Source organism: Rutidosis leptorrhynchoides, chromosome 9, assembly GCF_046630445.1.
Source record: "Rutidosis leptorrhynchoides isolate AG116_Rl617_1_P2 chromosome 9, CSIRO_AGI_Rlap_v1, whole genome shotgun sequence".
NCBI lineage: Eukaryota > Viridiplantae > Streptophyta > Magnoliopsida > Asterales > Asteraceae > Rutidosis > Rutidosis leptorrhynchoides.
The window spans coordinates 288,666,319-288,683,693 of record NC_092341.1 but is presented as its reverse complement, the minus strand read 5'-3'; positions in this window follow the sequence as shown (position 1 = coordinate 288,683,693).

Here is a 17,375-nt window from a genome sequence, read left to right as displayed (position 1 = left end):
CTTGTTCTCACTTTGGTGAGAAGCGAACATTACTAATCCATAAGCATAACATGCTTCTTTATGTTGCATGCTAGCCGCTTTTTCTAAATCACGAAGTCCAATATTCGGATATATTGAGTCAAAATAATTTCTTAACCCGTTGCGTAAAATAGCATTTGGGTTCCCCGCAATATATGCGTCAAAGTAAACACATCGTAACTTATGGGTTTCAAAATGTGATATCCCCCATCTTTCAAACGAAAGTCTCTTATAAACCAAGACATTCTTGGAACGTTCTTCGAATGTCTTACAAACTGATCTCGCCTTAAATAGTTGTGCCGAGGAATTCTGGCCGACTCTAGACAAGATTTCATCAATCATGTCTCCGGGTAGGTCTCTTAAAATATTGGGTTGTCTATCCATTTTGTGTTTTTAAACTGTAAAATAGACAAGAGTTAGATTCATAAAAAAAATACTTATTAATACAAGCAATTTTTACATATATCATAAAGCATAAGAACACTATATTACATATATTACACCACACGAATACAACTATCTTATTCCGACTCGCTCGTTTCTTCTTCTTCGGTTTTGGTTCGTTTTGCCAAGTTTCTAGGGATATATGATGTTCCCCTAATACAAGCCGTCGTTGTCCACATTGGTTTAGAAAAACCTGGTGGTTTAGAGGTTCCCGGGTCATTGTTACAACTTAAGAACTTCGGGGGTTGACGATACATATAAAGTTCATCGGGGTTGGAATTAGATTTCTCTATTTTTATGCCCTTTCCCTTATTATTTTCTTTTGCCTTTTTAAATTCAGTTGGGGTAATTTCTATAACATCATTGGAATTCTCGTCGGAATCCGATTCATCGGAGAATTGGTAATCCTTCCAATATTTTGCTTCCTTGGCGGAAACACCATTGACCATAATTAACCTTGGTCGGTTGGTTGAGGATTCTCTTTTACTTAACCGTTTTATTATTTCCCCCACCGGTTCCGATTCTTCTTCCGGTTCCGATTCTTCGTCCGATTCCGATTCTTCTTCCGGTTCCGACTCTTCTTCCGGTTCCTCTTCGGGAACTTGTGAATCAGTCCATGAATCATTCCAATTTACATTTGACTCTTCATTATTATTAGGTGAGTCAATGGGACTTGTTCTAGAGGTAGACATCTATCACATAATATCAAACACGTTAAGAGATTAATATATCACATAATATTCATATGTTAAAAATATATAGTTTCCAACAAAAATGTTAAGCAATCATTTTTAAAGAAAACACGGTCGAAGTCCAGAATCACTAATGCATCCTAACAAACTCGATAAGACACACTAATGCAAATTTTCTGGTTCTCTAAGACCAACGCTCTGATACCAACTGAAATGTCTCGTTCTTATTGATTAAAAACGTTCCATATTAATTGATTTCGTTGCGAGGTTTTGACCTCTATATGAGACGTTTTTCAAAGACTGCATTCATTTTTAAAACAAACCATAACCTTTATTTCATAGATAAAGGTTTTAAAAAGCTTTACGTAGATTATCAAATAATGATAATCTAAAATATCCTGTTTACACACGACCATTACATAATGGTTTACAATACAAATATGTTACAACAAAATAAGTTTCTTGAATGCAGTTTTTACACAATATCATACAAGCATGGACTCCAAATCTCGTCCTTATTTAACTATGCGACAGCGGAAGCTCTTAATAATCACCTGAGAATAAACATGCTTAAAATGTCAACAAAAATGTTGGTGAGTTATAGGTTTAACCTATATATATCAAATCATAATAATAGACCACAAGATTTCATATTTCAATACACATCCCATACATAGAGATAAAAATCATTCATATGGTGAACACCTGGTAACCGACATTAACAAGATGCATATATAAGAATATCCCCATCATTCCGGGACACCCTTCGGATATGATATAAATTTCGAAGTACTAAAGCATCCGGTACTTTGGATGGGGCTTGTTGGGCCCGATAGATCTATCTTTAGGATTCGCGTCAATTAGGGTGTCTGTTCCCTAATTCTTAGATTACCAGACTTAATAAAAAGGGGCATATTCGATTTCGATAATTCAACCATAGAATGTAGTTTCACGTACTTGTGTCTATTTTGTAAATCATTTATAAAACCTGCATGTATTCTCATCCCAAAAATATTAGATTTTAAAAGTGGGACTATAACTCACTTTCACCGATTTTTACTTCGTCGGGAAGTAAGACTTGGCCACTGGTTGATTCACGAACCTATAACAATATATACATATATATCAAAGTATGTTCAAAATATATTTACAACACTTTTAATATATTTTGATGTTTTAAGTTTATTAAGTCAGCTGTCCTCGTTAATAACCTACAACTAGTTGTCCACAGTTAGATGTACAGAAATAAATCGATAAATATTATCTTGAATCAATCCACGACCCAGTGTATACGTATCTCAGTATTGATCACAACTCAAACTATATATATTTTGGAATCAACCTCAACCCTGTATAGCTAACTCCAACATTCACATATAGAGTGTCTATGGTTGTTCCGAAATATATATAGATGTGTCAACATGATAGGTCGAAACATTGTATACGTGTCTATGGTATCTCAAGATTACATAATATACAATACAAGTTGATTAAGTTATGGTTGGAATAGATTTGTTACCAATTTTCACGTAGCTAAAATGAGAAAAATTATCCAATCTTGTTTTACCCATAACTTCTTCATTTTAAATCCGTTTTGAGTGAATCAAATTGCTATGGTTTCATATTGAACTCTATTTTATGAATCTAAACAGAAAAGTATAGGTTTATAGTCAGAAAAATAAGTTACAAGTCGTTTTTGTAAAGGTAGTCATTTCAGTCGAAAGAACGACGTCTAGATGACCATTTTAGAAAACATACTTCCACTTTGAGTTTAACCATAATTTTTGGATATAGTTTCATGTTCATAATAAAAATTATTTTCTCTGAATAACAACTTTTAAATCAAAGTTTATCATAGTTTTTAATTAACTAACCCAAAACAGCCCGCGGTGTTACTACGACGGCGTAAATCCGGTTTTACGGTGTTTTTCGTGTTTCCAGGTTTTAAATCATTAAGTTAGCATATCATATAGATATAGAACATGTGTTTAGTTGATTTTAAAAGTCAAGTTAGAAGGATTAACTTTTGTTTGCGAACAAGTTTAGAATTAACTAAACTATGTTCTAGTGATTACAAGTTTAAACCTTCGAATAAGATAGCTTTATATGTATGAATCGAATGATGTTATGAACATCATTACTACCTTAAGTTCCTTGGATAAACCTACTGGAAAATAGAAAAATGGATCTAGCTTCAATGGATCCTTGGATGGCTCGAAGTTCTTGAAGCAGAATCATGACACGAAAACAAGTTCAAGTAAGATCATCACTTGAAATAAGATTGTTATAGTTATAGAAATTGAACCAAAGTTTGAATATGATTATTACCTTGTATTAGAATGATAACCTACTGTAAGAAACAAAGATTTCTTGAGGTTGGATGATCACCTTACAAGATTGGAAGTGAGCTAGCAAACTTGAAAGTATTCTTGATTTTATGAAACTTAGAACTTTTGGAATTTATGAAGAACACTTAGAACTTGAAGATAGAACTTGAGAGAGATCAATTAGATGAAGAAAATTGAAGAATGAAAGTGTTTGTAGGTGTTTTTGGTCGTTGGTGTATGGATTAGATATAAAGGATATGTAATTTTGTTTTCATGTAAATAAGTCATGAATGATTACTCATATTTTTGTAATTTTATGAGATATTTCATGCTAGTTGCCAAATGATGGTTCCCACATGTGTTAGGTGACTCACATGGGCTGCTAAGAGCTGATCATTGGAGTGTATATACCAATAGTACATACATCTAAAAGCTGTGTATTGTACGAGTACGAATACGGGTGCATACGAGTAGAATTGTTGATGAAACTGAACGAGGATGTAATTGTAAGCATTTTTGTTAAGTAGAAGTATTTTGATAAGTGTATTGAAGTCTTTCAAAAGTGTATAAATACATATTAAAACACTACATGTATATACATTTTAACTGAGTCGTTAAGTCATCGTTAGTCGTTACATGTAAGTGTTGTTTTGAAACCTTTAGGTTAACGATCTTGTTAAATGTTGTTAACCCAATGTTTATAATATCAAATGAGATTTTAAATTATTATATTATCATGATATTATCATGTATGAATATCTCTTAATATGATATATATACATTAAATGTCTTTACAACGATAATCGTTACATATATGTCTCGTTTAAAAATCATTAAGTTAGTAGTCTTGTTTTTACATATGTAGTTCATTGTTAATATACTTAATGATATGTTTACTTATCATAGTATCATGTTAACTATATATATATCCATATATATGTCATCATATAGTTTTTACAAGTTTTAACGTTCGTGAATCACCGGTCAACTTGGGTGGTCAATTGTCTATATGAAACATATTTCAATTAATCAAGTCTTAACAAGTTTGATTGCTTAACATGTTGGAAACATTTAATCATGTAAATATCAATCTCAATTAATATATATAAACATGGAAAAGTTCGGGTCACTACATGACAACATCACAAAATACATGTTTTAAATAGAAGAGACGTAATTATATTCGGTTTACAAAGAACACAGTTCATATAATAAAAGACTCCATCAGAGTTAAACACTATCAAACATAACATTAGCATGCCCGTCTTCTCCCAAAAGCAATATCTACAAAGCTACAACCTGCAGGGAGGATATGGAGGGGAATTAGCATGAAGCTAAGTGAGTACGACTAACTACAGGCGATAGCATAAAGAAATGTTATACTACTCATGTCACATAGTCAAACACACAATCATCACCCAGTAGTGCAGTCTACAGAGACTCCGGCGGTTCGGCCAAACCATTAACCACCAGTTGATCGGGCTGGGGTTTATCGGAAGTTCCTCCTACATACCGTGCTGCATAAATCATCCACACGCGACGAACGCGTCATTCAAACATATACCACACGGATGTAAATAGGCTACCACATGAGGAACTCAACCCACAGGTTGATCTCTCCTATCGAATTAGGTTACCACAAGATAGGGATACACTGGGTTCCAGCAGATAAGCATCAACCAACATGCAGTCATCACAACGTACTAAATAATCACAACAATATGTATATCTAACAAGCATGGCAATCATAATATAACATGCTACTATATACTATATACTCCAGTTAGTCCAACTCACCGATTACCAGCAAATGAGAAGGTGTTCAGCTGTCTAATCACTGAACCTTCTCTTTCTCCTTTTCTCCTGAGAAAGACATATACACAAGTTAGTTATAATGTCTCGATAACAACCTGACAATAAAACAATAACACCAAATATCAACACTTAAGCATATAACAACTGATCCATCAACCGTACGAGTAACACTCTCACTCGTACGTTTGAGAACACTCAACCATACGGGTGACAACTTACTCGTACGTTTGATCTATGATTAAACACCCATCAATGGATTAAATGATCCGTACGGTTCATCACAAGCGTGACCAGTGACTCGTACGAGTCACGTCTCAACCGTACGTATCATCATAATCAAATCATAAGTTTCCATCACCACTCACTCGCACAGTTCACCACACGGTTGACTACCTCAACCGTACGAGTGAAGGCTCACTCGTGCGAGTGATGAAGAACAGTAGCAGTAACTGTTTAATCGGGTTTCAACTCCAAATGTACAACATAATCATCAATTCATACAGTAAGTTATAACATATCATAATATATTCACTATATGATAAGCCCACATCATAAACTCAGTCAATAACGACACCAAACGAGTACAAAACAGGACATACACAATAAAATCCATTTTTCTGACCAAAATAAAATTTTATATAGTTTCTTAAAACCTTATAATTAGATAGTAAACTTCAATATGAGTCTAACGATGGTTTATTCATCAAAATCGGAGTTGCGGTTTGAAAGTTACAGCCTTTTTAAGTTTACCAAAAACTGACCAGTGCTCACTCGCGCGGGAGAGACCTCACTCGTGCGAGTGAGTCATCAACCACGTGGTTGAGCCTCAAACTCGTGGTCACACGTACGGGTGACCTGTCAGAAGTGTGGGAGCTGTTAGAACATTCCAGCTCGCTGATTTTTTCCATTTTGGCCCAAAAACTCGATTTTTGCAAGATCTAACACTAAAACCACTCACAAAACATCATATAAACTATATAAAACATATTTCTAACAACAATAGAACATATCAAACACTTTAGATCAAGAATCAAGCTTAATTTCATCAAAAACCCATATGAACACAAAAACCCAATTTTAACTTAATCCTTAGATTAATCTCATCTTGGGTCTGTTCCTGATCGATTGATGGTTCACAAAGCTCACGTAACATGCATACATCAGTTTACTAACATCAAACAACTATAATCAATACTTACAAGCAATAATCAAGCATCAAAGTTAACTTTAAAAACATAAACACCAAAACTTCAATATACACAAAATTAAAGCATGGATTCAAGTATAAACCTGGATATTAGCTAACAATGATGTAGGAATCTAGTTTCTAAGCTCACTTAATCCAATTTCAAGTTTAGATCAATTAAGGTTTGTGAAGAGGATGAATTTTAGGTACGGAGTAATTTTTGGAAGCTTCAAGAAAATGAGAGAAGAAGTTAGTTACTTACTTATATATCTGTGTAAAACACAATACCCCATCACACACGGGTATTTATCAGTTATCTGATATCTTTCGTACATCATTTGGCAACCCAAATGAAGTCCAATTTAAACAAACAAACCTGTTCTGTGAACCTTGTCACAAACTGGTCCTAACCACATCATCAAATAATAATAAATGTTAAATTAAAATAAAAGCATATAATAACACAACATATACTTAAGGGCAAAATAGACCATTTCAACTAGGCCCGATTCAAGAATGTTACAAATCTACCCCCTTAAAGAGATTCCATCCTCGGAATCTGGTTTGTCATAGCCGTTGATGGTTATGGTAACAAATATCAACACAATCGGTCTCACTGGGAACTTCATCAAACACTTGTTAAGATCACAAGCTTTACCAAGGTTCCTTTATATCTCAACTAACAACCCATTATCCAATTTAGTCATTTGAAAAACTCAGCGTCACAAAGTCAAATATTAACTTTCCCGTTACGACTACCAACAAACGTACAAGTTTCATTATAAATTGTTCCACTAGCTCCAATTACACAACACAACACTGAGGTACTTCATCTTGCAGTAGTCTAAGGAATCACTCTTACCGTTTGCAGACGAAATTAAGTACTAACAATCTATCGCTATCATAACTGAACAAGTCATATTCCATTCAAGTTCTAAGCTAAATGGAGATCGATCAATTAATCCATCTCCCGTTACAATCTAAATTTCTCTTAAATACAAAATAACTCATCAAAGACAACACTGACTCGTCATCGATCTAATGGACTTCCACGAAATGAGTCATATCAAGGTTCTTTTCACCCTTTAAATCCTCAAAATATAGGTAACTGTCCATCTTTAGCCCACCAAATTACACCAAAAATCTGGTTTCTATGGTTTTCCACAAAACGTTCCACGTTAAAATTGACATTGCTAACTAAAATACGCACATACTGATGGTAATCCATTTTTTTCCGTCAAATCAAACCATTCTGTCAAATTTCGAGATTATCCATAAGATAACTTCATCGTATTTTCAAATTCAACTCATTGAATGTCACTAATATGTTGTCATCGTATCACATGAAAACACAGGCTCATTCACTTTCCACATTTACTTTATCGCAACGTCAACACTAATTTATTGAAATTACCCAAATCTGTACTTAAATACCCATTACCAACCCGGTATTCATGAAATTTTATAAGAATCCTCACAACCATGTCGTTACATATCTGATAATCCATCGACTAAAATATGTCTCTGATCATCTCGTCAACAATAAGAAGTATTACGAACTCAATTTCAATCACATCATCAATAATTTCTAATAGCGGATATTTACTAATACAATTATGACATAATTATCACTACAATAGTTCCATCAAATAATATAGACACACAAATCGGACACCACACACACTACTTCAGAAAGGTCATCACTTGGTTAAAACTCCATCAAGATTCGCAATTTAACAACGTTTAACCAATAATGGACCAACATCTAAATCCAGATCAACGATCATTACCGATTCTAAAAGTAAACTTCTAATCAAAATCCTCTAAAAATCGCAATAGACCGGCATTAAAAAGAAATTCCACTAATAAACATCAGTCATGATCCATCGAGTTTCTTTCTTTAAGGAGATTTCATATATACATAACCAAACTATAGTTTACAATCCATCGAAACCATTTTCATACCAACCATCAATTATCATCTTATTCGTCACTTGCTACGTCTCCTCTGACTCCCGAAACTACTGTATGATTTACCACGATGTATTTTTGTTGGCCAGACATAATACATCATCCTAAATCATACTTTTATTTTGAGTATTTCAGAGCAAGACCCTAATTGAGTCCGTCAATCCATCACAGTATGTTCCTCTGGTCACCAGTAATTATAATCCACTAATACAGATTTATTCCAAACATAATGTTTCTGAATGAATCATCTGATTACAACTATCCTGATATACTAACACGTCTGTCGCAATTACTCTGTTTAAATTTACTCAGCTGATCCCTATTGACAAAACCACTGATAAATCCCAAATTACTATTATCCAAGTTTTATATAGTCACAACTGTTAACTGACGAAGTCCCACTACCGTTTGAAATAGTCATTATCAAACCATACAAATTTATTCTAAGAAGATACTAGTCACAATACCCCCAAACATGGCATTATCAAACTATATCACATCGTCCTTAGTTGATACTTCTCACAATTCCCCAATCTTAGTATAACACTCGCCCGAGTCTTAAGGTCAACACATACCCAAAACTCAGTACTCGGTCAGGTCAAAGTCCGTCGGTGTATTTTCAAGAGACCAATTTAAGAAAGTCGCCCACATTAAACTTCTAAGGACCACACACAAGGTCAGGTCAAACTCAATAAGGAAGATAGCTCTTTAGGGTAACCCTGCGGGTCCTACACAACGAATCCAATCATATAATGATACTACTAGGCCAGTCACACCTACTGGTTCAGTCACGGTCTGCAAACATACAGATGATGCATCACACAGTCACAAACTAAGGCTCAAGTCTATGGTCAAGGAACAAGGGAACTACTACCTAATCAGTCCCTACGGGTCACTACATGTGTCCCGCCGGTCAACAGTCAACGGTAAAGAAAAAGACTTCATACAATTCTCAATTAACACAACCAAAATTACGCATAGCAGTATCTGAACAATACTTGACTAACAGGCCAATCACAATCAATATTATTAACCAATACCTAAAGCATGGTACTTAAACAAATTTAACATGTTGCATGCAATACAAATAACAAATCTCAACTAGCATGGCAAGCATGTTACAGTAATTAAGCTGCTATGCATCAACTAAACAGGAAACTATACTAAGGCCGTCTAAAACAGTTTCCACCACAACATCAACAACAGATATAAAGCATACATGTCAACAAATGGCAACTTACAACTTACACCAAGAAATTACCAACTGTAATAAAAATTACAAAATGTAATAAAACACGTACTGGTAATCAAGTTGTCATATGTATCTCTAGCTTCTGCCAACATCTGATATGCTCTAACTGTATCATCAGTGGGGTTCCTTCTCTCCTGTTCGACCACAAGAACAGAAGATCACCCAGCTGATAAAATATGTGCCCCGAACCTCGCCCCCGAACTCAATCTCTGATTTGCCAAACACTGTAACGCTTTGTGTCCCATAAGTTGATAGATCATCTATATATATATTATCTCTGCAAGAATCCAACTTCGCCTCCTGATTTATCATACCACTTCCCACATTTAACATCGCAAGAAGGAATCATATCCCAAAGTAGAACAACTTGTACCTGTCACTCCTTATCTTTTACAAAGAACCCATATCGTTTCATCTTAATCCTTCTACTTGATTAAATCCAATAAACTTCCTAATTCACTGATCGATTTAACTTGGAATACCCAATAGGTCAAGTACACCAACTCCGTCCAACAGAATCCTTTTCTTTATTATTATCATCATTTTATTACTTTTACTACTGGCGACGAATGCTTCTGTATCAGATAATAGTACGGTTGTCGAACTGTTGTCGAGGTTGTATCATCAGTTAATATATTATCTGCCCTTAACTTTCGATAATCATCCTTACATCTTTGACATCTATTCCCGAGGTTCTTCACCCGATATACATCTGTACTCTGTAGCTCTGACTATTCTGGGGGCGTTGGGGGCCACAGCACTACCATCATTATCAACCATACCTGTACTGCACAACATCTCACACCAAGGCTTAGTATAACACAGGTTAGTACTAACAACTAACGCATAACCTGTCCTAATACTCACTTAACCCATCCCCAGAATGTTATGTTTGACATGACTCGACTAAGTTTGGGAACATGGCATTTAAATCACAATGCACATGCTGCCAAACTAAGCTCTGATACCAACTTGAGACACTGCTAATTTTTTTTTTAAATACATGCGGAAGCATTTATTTATTTATTACCAAATACACTATATCAGTGTCACGTGACAACATCACAAAATACATGTTTTAAACAGAAGAGACGTAATTACATTCGGTTTACAAAGAACACAGTTCATATAATAAAAGACTCCATCAGAGTTAAACACTGTCAAACATAACATTAGCATGCCTGTCTTCTCCCAAAAGCAATATCTACAAAGCTACAACCTACAGGGAGGAGATGGAGGGGAATTAGCACGAAGCTAAGTGAGTACGACTAACTACAGGCGATAGCATAAAGAAATGTTATACTACTTATGTCACATAGTCTAACACACAATCATCACCCAGTAGTGCAGTCTACAGACACTCCGGCGGTTCGGCCAAACCATTAACCACCAGTTGATTGGGCTGGGGTTTACCAAAAGTTCCTCCTACATACCGTGCTGCATAAATCATCCACACGCGACGAACGCGTCATTCAAACATATACCACACGGATGTAAATAGGCTACCACATGAGGAACTCAACCCGCAGGTTGATCTCTCCTAACGAATTAGGCTACCACAAGATAGGGACGCACTGGGTTCCAGCAGATAAGCATCAACCAACATGCAATCATCACAAGGTACTAAATAATCACAACAATAAGTATATCTAACAAGCATGGCAATCATAATATAACATGCTACTATATACTATATACTCCAGTTAGTCCCACTCACCGATTACCAGTAAATGAGAAGGTGTTCAGCTGTCTAATCACTGAACCTTCTCTTTCTCCTTTTCTCCTGAGAAAGACATATACACAAGTTAGTTATAATGTCTCGATAATAACCTGACAATAAAACAATAACACCAAATATCAACACTTAAGAACATAACAACTGATCCATCAACCGTACGAGTAACACTCTCACTCGTACGTTTGAGAACACTCAACTGTACGAGTGACAACTTACTCGTACGTTTGATCTATGATTAAACACCCATCAATGGATTAAATGATCTATACGGTTCATCACAAGCGTGACCAGTGACTCGTACGAGTCACGTCTCAACCGTACATATCATCATAATCAAATCATAAGTTTCCATCACCACTCACTCGCACGGTTCACCACACGGTTGACTACCTCAACCGTACGAGTGAAGGCTCACTCGTGCGAGTGACGAAGAACAGTAGCAGTAACTGTTTAATCGGGTTTCAACTCCAAATGTACAACATAATCATCAATTCATACAGTAAGTTATAACATATCATCATATATTCACTATATGATAAGCCCACATCATAAACTCAGTCAATAACGACACCAAACGAGTACAGAACAGGACATACACAATAAAATCCATTTTTCTGACCAAAATAAAATTTTATACAGTTTCTTAAAACCTTATCATTGGATAGTAAGCTTCAATATGAGTCCAACGATGGTTTATTCATCAAAATCAGAGTTGCGGTTTGAAAGTTACAGCCTTTTTAAGTTTACCAAAAACTGACCAGTGCTCACTCTCGCGGGAGAGACCTCACTCGTGCGAGTGAGTCATAAACCATGTGGTTGAGCCTCAAATGCGTGGTCACACGTACGGGTAACCTGTCAGAAGTGTGGGAGCTGTTAGAACATTTCAGCTCGCTGATTTTTTCCATTTTGGCCCAACAACTTGATTTTTGCAAGATCTAACACTAAAACCACTCACAAAACATCATATAAACTATATAAAATAACAACAATAGAACATATCAAACACTTTAGATCAAGAATCAAGCTTAATTTCATCAAAAACCCATATGAACACAAAAACACAATTTTAACTTAATCCTTAGATTAATCTCATCTTGGGTCTGTTCCTGATCGATTGATGGTTCACAAAGCTCATGTAACATGCATACATCAGTTTACTAACATCAAACAACCATAATCAATACTTACAAGCAATAATCAAGCATCAAAGTTAACTTTAAAAACATAAACACCAAAACTTCAATATACACAAAATTAAAGCATGGATTCAAGTATAAACCTGGATATTAGCTAACAATGATGTAGGAATCCAGTTTCTAAGCTCACTTAATCCAATTTCAAGTTTAGATCAATTAGGATTTGTGAAGAGGATGAAGTTTAGGTACGGAGTAATTTTTGGAAGCTTCAAGAAAATGAGAGAAGAAGTTAGTTACTTACTTATATATCTGTGTAAAACACAATACCCCATCACACCCTGGTATTTATCAGTTATCTGATATCTTTCGTACATCATTTGGCAACCCAAATGAAGTCTAATTTAAACAAATAAACCTGTTCTGTGAACCTTGTCAGAAACTGGTCCTAACCACATCATCAAATAATAATAAATGTTAAATTAAAATAAAAGCATATAATAACACAACATATACTTACGGGAAAAATAGACCATTTCAACTAGGCCCGATTCAAGGATGTTACACAACACATAAATTACAAACCGTGTATATCAATGTTTATCACAACATAAAGACCCGGGAGAATTAAAAACACTATAACCCAAGGGCGAAGTAGAAGAAAACAGATTCATCCGGTGGAAGTTGGAAAAGGAAAATGATTGTTGTGATAGTAAGGATAAGGACAAGGATCAGAACTGGATTTAGTATTTTCACAATCTTTTGAATTTGGAAATTAAGTATAGGAGTGGTAAAAGTAATGGAACGAAAGAAGTTAATTTATAATGAAATATCTGATAAAGAAATCAAGGCAGATTTCCGTATCTAATTAAAGAGATCTTAATTTAAATCCCGAAGAATATGATCTTATAGATTTCCAAGATTTTCTTTTAAATTCCTTGAATTCTGGAAATCCACCGTGACTATGTCAAAAGTTAAATTTCTATCTCAATCTTTTGTGACAGCTTCACTCGTACGCTTCGCATAATCAAATTGTTTTATCTATATTACTCAATAACGATAAAACTCTAAGTTTCAGCTCGTATGCGTCATGAAGACATACTTATTATCAGCCATGACCATTCCAATCAAATTTCAGGGGGTAATTTCTTTAACGGGTAGGTACTGTGACGACCCAGAAATTTTTGACCAAATCCGAGCTTAATCTTTATATGTTTTTGACACGATAAGAAAAGTTTGTTAGGTTTAGTCTCAAAATTTTGAACTATTTCATATATTTAATTGACGTTCGATCATTCCCACCGATTCATGAACAACTATTTGTAAATAGATATGTGTGTGTGTATATATATATAAGTAATAATTCGAAAAATAATTTGAAGTATTATATGTTGTTGTTATTAAAATTAATAATATAAAAATAGGATGTTATAATAATTATTATTTAAATATATTTATCTATATAAATAAAGTATAGTAAAAATAGATATTGAATGATTGTAATACTCGTTTGATGTCCCGAATGATACTAAATAAGTTAAATTCGAACTTATGTGATTTTGAAAATAAACGATGATCCGAAAATAAGTTATATAAATGATATACTTATTAAAAACGTATTTAGGACTAGTTATTAAATTTTAAAAACTTTTAACTGATTATCAATAGGGCACGAGTTAATATCCGTAAAATCTGGATGACAGCTGAATATTTACAAAACATCGATGGCTATACTTTCGACATAGACAAAGATATTTGTCCTATGAATGAATTATTCAATATAGATTTACTATTTCGATTCACAACTACAATTATCAACTTGTTAAATTATTAAATTGTACTGTGGTTGTCTTGTTGAAAGTTTATATATGATAAATAAATAAACTTCCACTACTTTTTGTTCCTACTTTCTAATTGATTATCTCTAAAAGGTCACTTTATAAAACCCATTTAAAAACTACTTTATTGTTTTCCCGTTTGTAATCGAATTAAGATGTTAAAAGCTTTCACAAAAGTTGAATTAATAGATTAAAGTACTCGAATATGCTACTGTTTTAAATTGTCAATTGATTGCCACTCATTAATCCCATTCACATATGTAATTGTTTATTCTATCTCATTTTCCTACAAGCAACCAAAAACGTTAACATCACAAAAAACCTTTCTGTTGCACATCTCAATCACAAAAGAAACCAATGGCTTTCCTATTGAATGAAAACATTTTATTATGATAGTAGTAGTAATATAAGCTATTATATATACCAAGACAGGTAGATAATTTATCTATGGAACACCACTATCACCACAACCACCGTGGATCCACCAATCCACCATCAACCGTCCCTGCAAACAACCAAGGACCACCACTCCTTATTTTGTGTTTCTATTTTGAACAAGAACAACCCCCTGCAAAAACCCTACACACCACTGAACATAACACCGTAACTACTGAGGACTGCTGCACCTGGTTATCTGTTTCTGTTTAAGTGAAACTCCCATCACCACCACGAAATAACATTATAAACCACCACCAACAGTCATGGTTGCTGCTGCTACTGGTTTCTATCCAGAATGCACTCCAAAATTGACCCCTATCGTTACCATATTCTTCTATTTCATGCTACTGCTGCAATTCTCGTAAGACCCACAACCGAAAACTTCATCACTTTTATTATTCTATTCTGCAGCCACTGTTGGGTATAGTTAACAAAAATCAACCACAACGAACCTTTGATTAAAACACATGATAAAATACATATATATTTAAACATGAAAGAGTAAGAGTATGGTTAATAGATATATAAGATTTCACTTAATCTACATAAAATGAATTGATATAAATACCTGATATGATACCTTCATTCATAAACCAAAGGTTGTCTACAAGAGAGATCGTTCCAGGGTCATGTGATCGTTACAATGACAAAACCCAACTACCTTGTTTTCACTCCCAAACAACCTGCTCAGGTTCTTTTAAACAGCAGCACAAATTCCATAGTCTAATTATAATGAAACCACAAACAAATCAATATGAGGTAGTATACAAACTAATCTCATAACCTTTTAGCATGTAAAAACAATTAGTAAACTCGAAAATCATGAAGACTTTAATTGTTAAGTATAATCCAAACCAAATTGTGTCAGTAAGAGAAATCAAAATTTATCATATAAATATATATACCTATTTGACTGATCATAACTTGGCAATCCTTCTTGATGAATCAATAAGGACCATACATGTTGCAATCGAAGGAGACTTTATGAACACACCGTGATTCAATCAACACCCTGCAAACAACCATTATTAGACCTGCAAATCCCATGTTGTTGATACACGTTTGCAGCTTCTAGTTAGGGTTTCTGTTCAATCAAACCTCCCAATCCTCCCAATCAATCACCATCGTCACCTATTTCAAAATACCACGATTCATCATCAATATCAATTAAAACCTTCCTATTGTTACTGTTCGTATTAGATTCAATAAAAATATATATACAGAAAATTAATAAGAGGATGAAGAAATTAAAAAGAATACTAAAGAACCAATTACCTGCATCACCAATTAATGAATCGATCGATTAATAAAGAATGATGATTAACGATGATGATGAAGACCGATGATATCTTTGAAAGAGGATGATGACAAATCAAAGATCCTGCTATTCATCGATGATTTTCGCTTAATTGATTTGTTGAAGATGAAGATGATTATTGATTGATTATGCGAAGATGTCAAACATTTTTCTTCTCTGCGAATTGGTTTGGCCATTCTCGATCGGAATTGGGGAAGCCAACAACATACGCGTGTTCTTTATAATTAAGTATAATAATAATAATAATAATAATAATAATAATAATAATAATAATAATAATAATAATAATAATAATAATAATAATAATAATAATAATAATAATAATTATTATTATTATTATTATTATTATTATTATTATTATTATTATTATTATTATTATTATCAAGATTTTCATATAAAGATTTCAGTAAACATTACAAATTTTTATATTTAATACGTTAATATTATGTAAATTTGCATATAATATTATTAATAACCTGTATATAGTTATTATATATCAACTAAATATATTCATTAAAAATAAATTGTAATATATATTACAGAACACTGCTATAATATTAATTAGACATTATTATAAAATTTTATATATATAGACATAGATTAAAACATTATATAACAAATATAAACATTAAAATATAATACAATATTAATAATATAAACATAAATATATTATAATAAGTTATAAATTAATTATCAAAATATTTTAATAAAGAATAACTATCTTAGTATTAATAATTGAATATTATGATAACTTAATATCATAGAATATAAAATATATATATATATATATATATATATATATATAACAAATAAATTAAGGATGTAATAGATAAATAAAGTATATATTGGAATTTAACATAAAACTTTTATAAATATTATATAATTAATATTTGATTTATTACTATTATACGTTTATGATATTATCGGATATATAATACTGGTATAGGTTCGTGAATCTGAGGCCAACCTTGCATTGTTCAGTTCCGTTGTATGCATATTTTTACTACGAAATACAGTATTGTGAGTTTCATTTGCTCCCTTTTAAATGCTTTTGCAATATATATTTTTGGGACTGAGAATACATGAGCTGCTTTTATAAATGCTTTACGAAATAGACACAAGTGATCTAAACTACATTCTATGGTTGGATTATCAAACTGAATATGCCCCTTTTTAGCTTGGTAGCCTAAGAATTGGTGTTTATT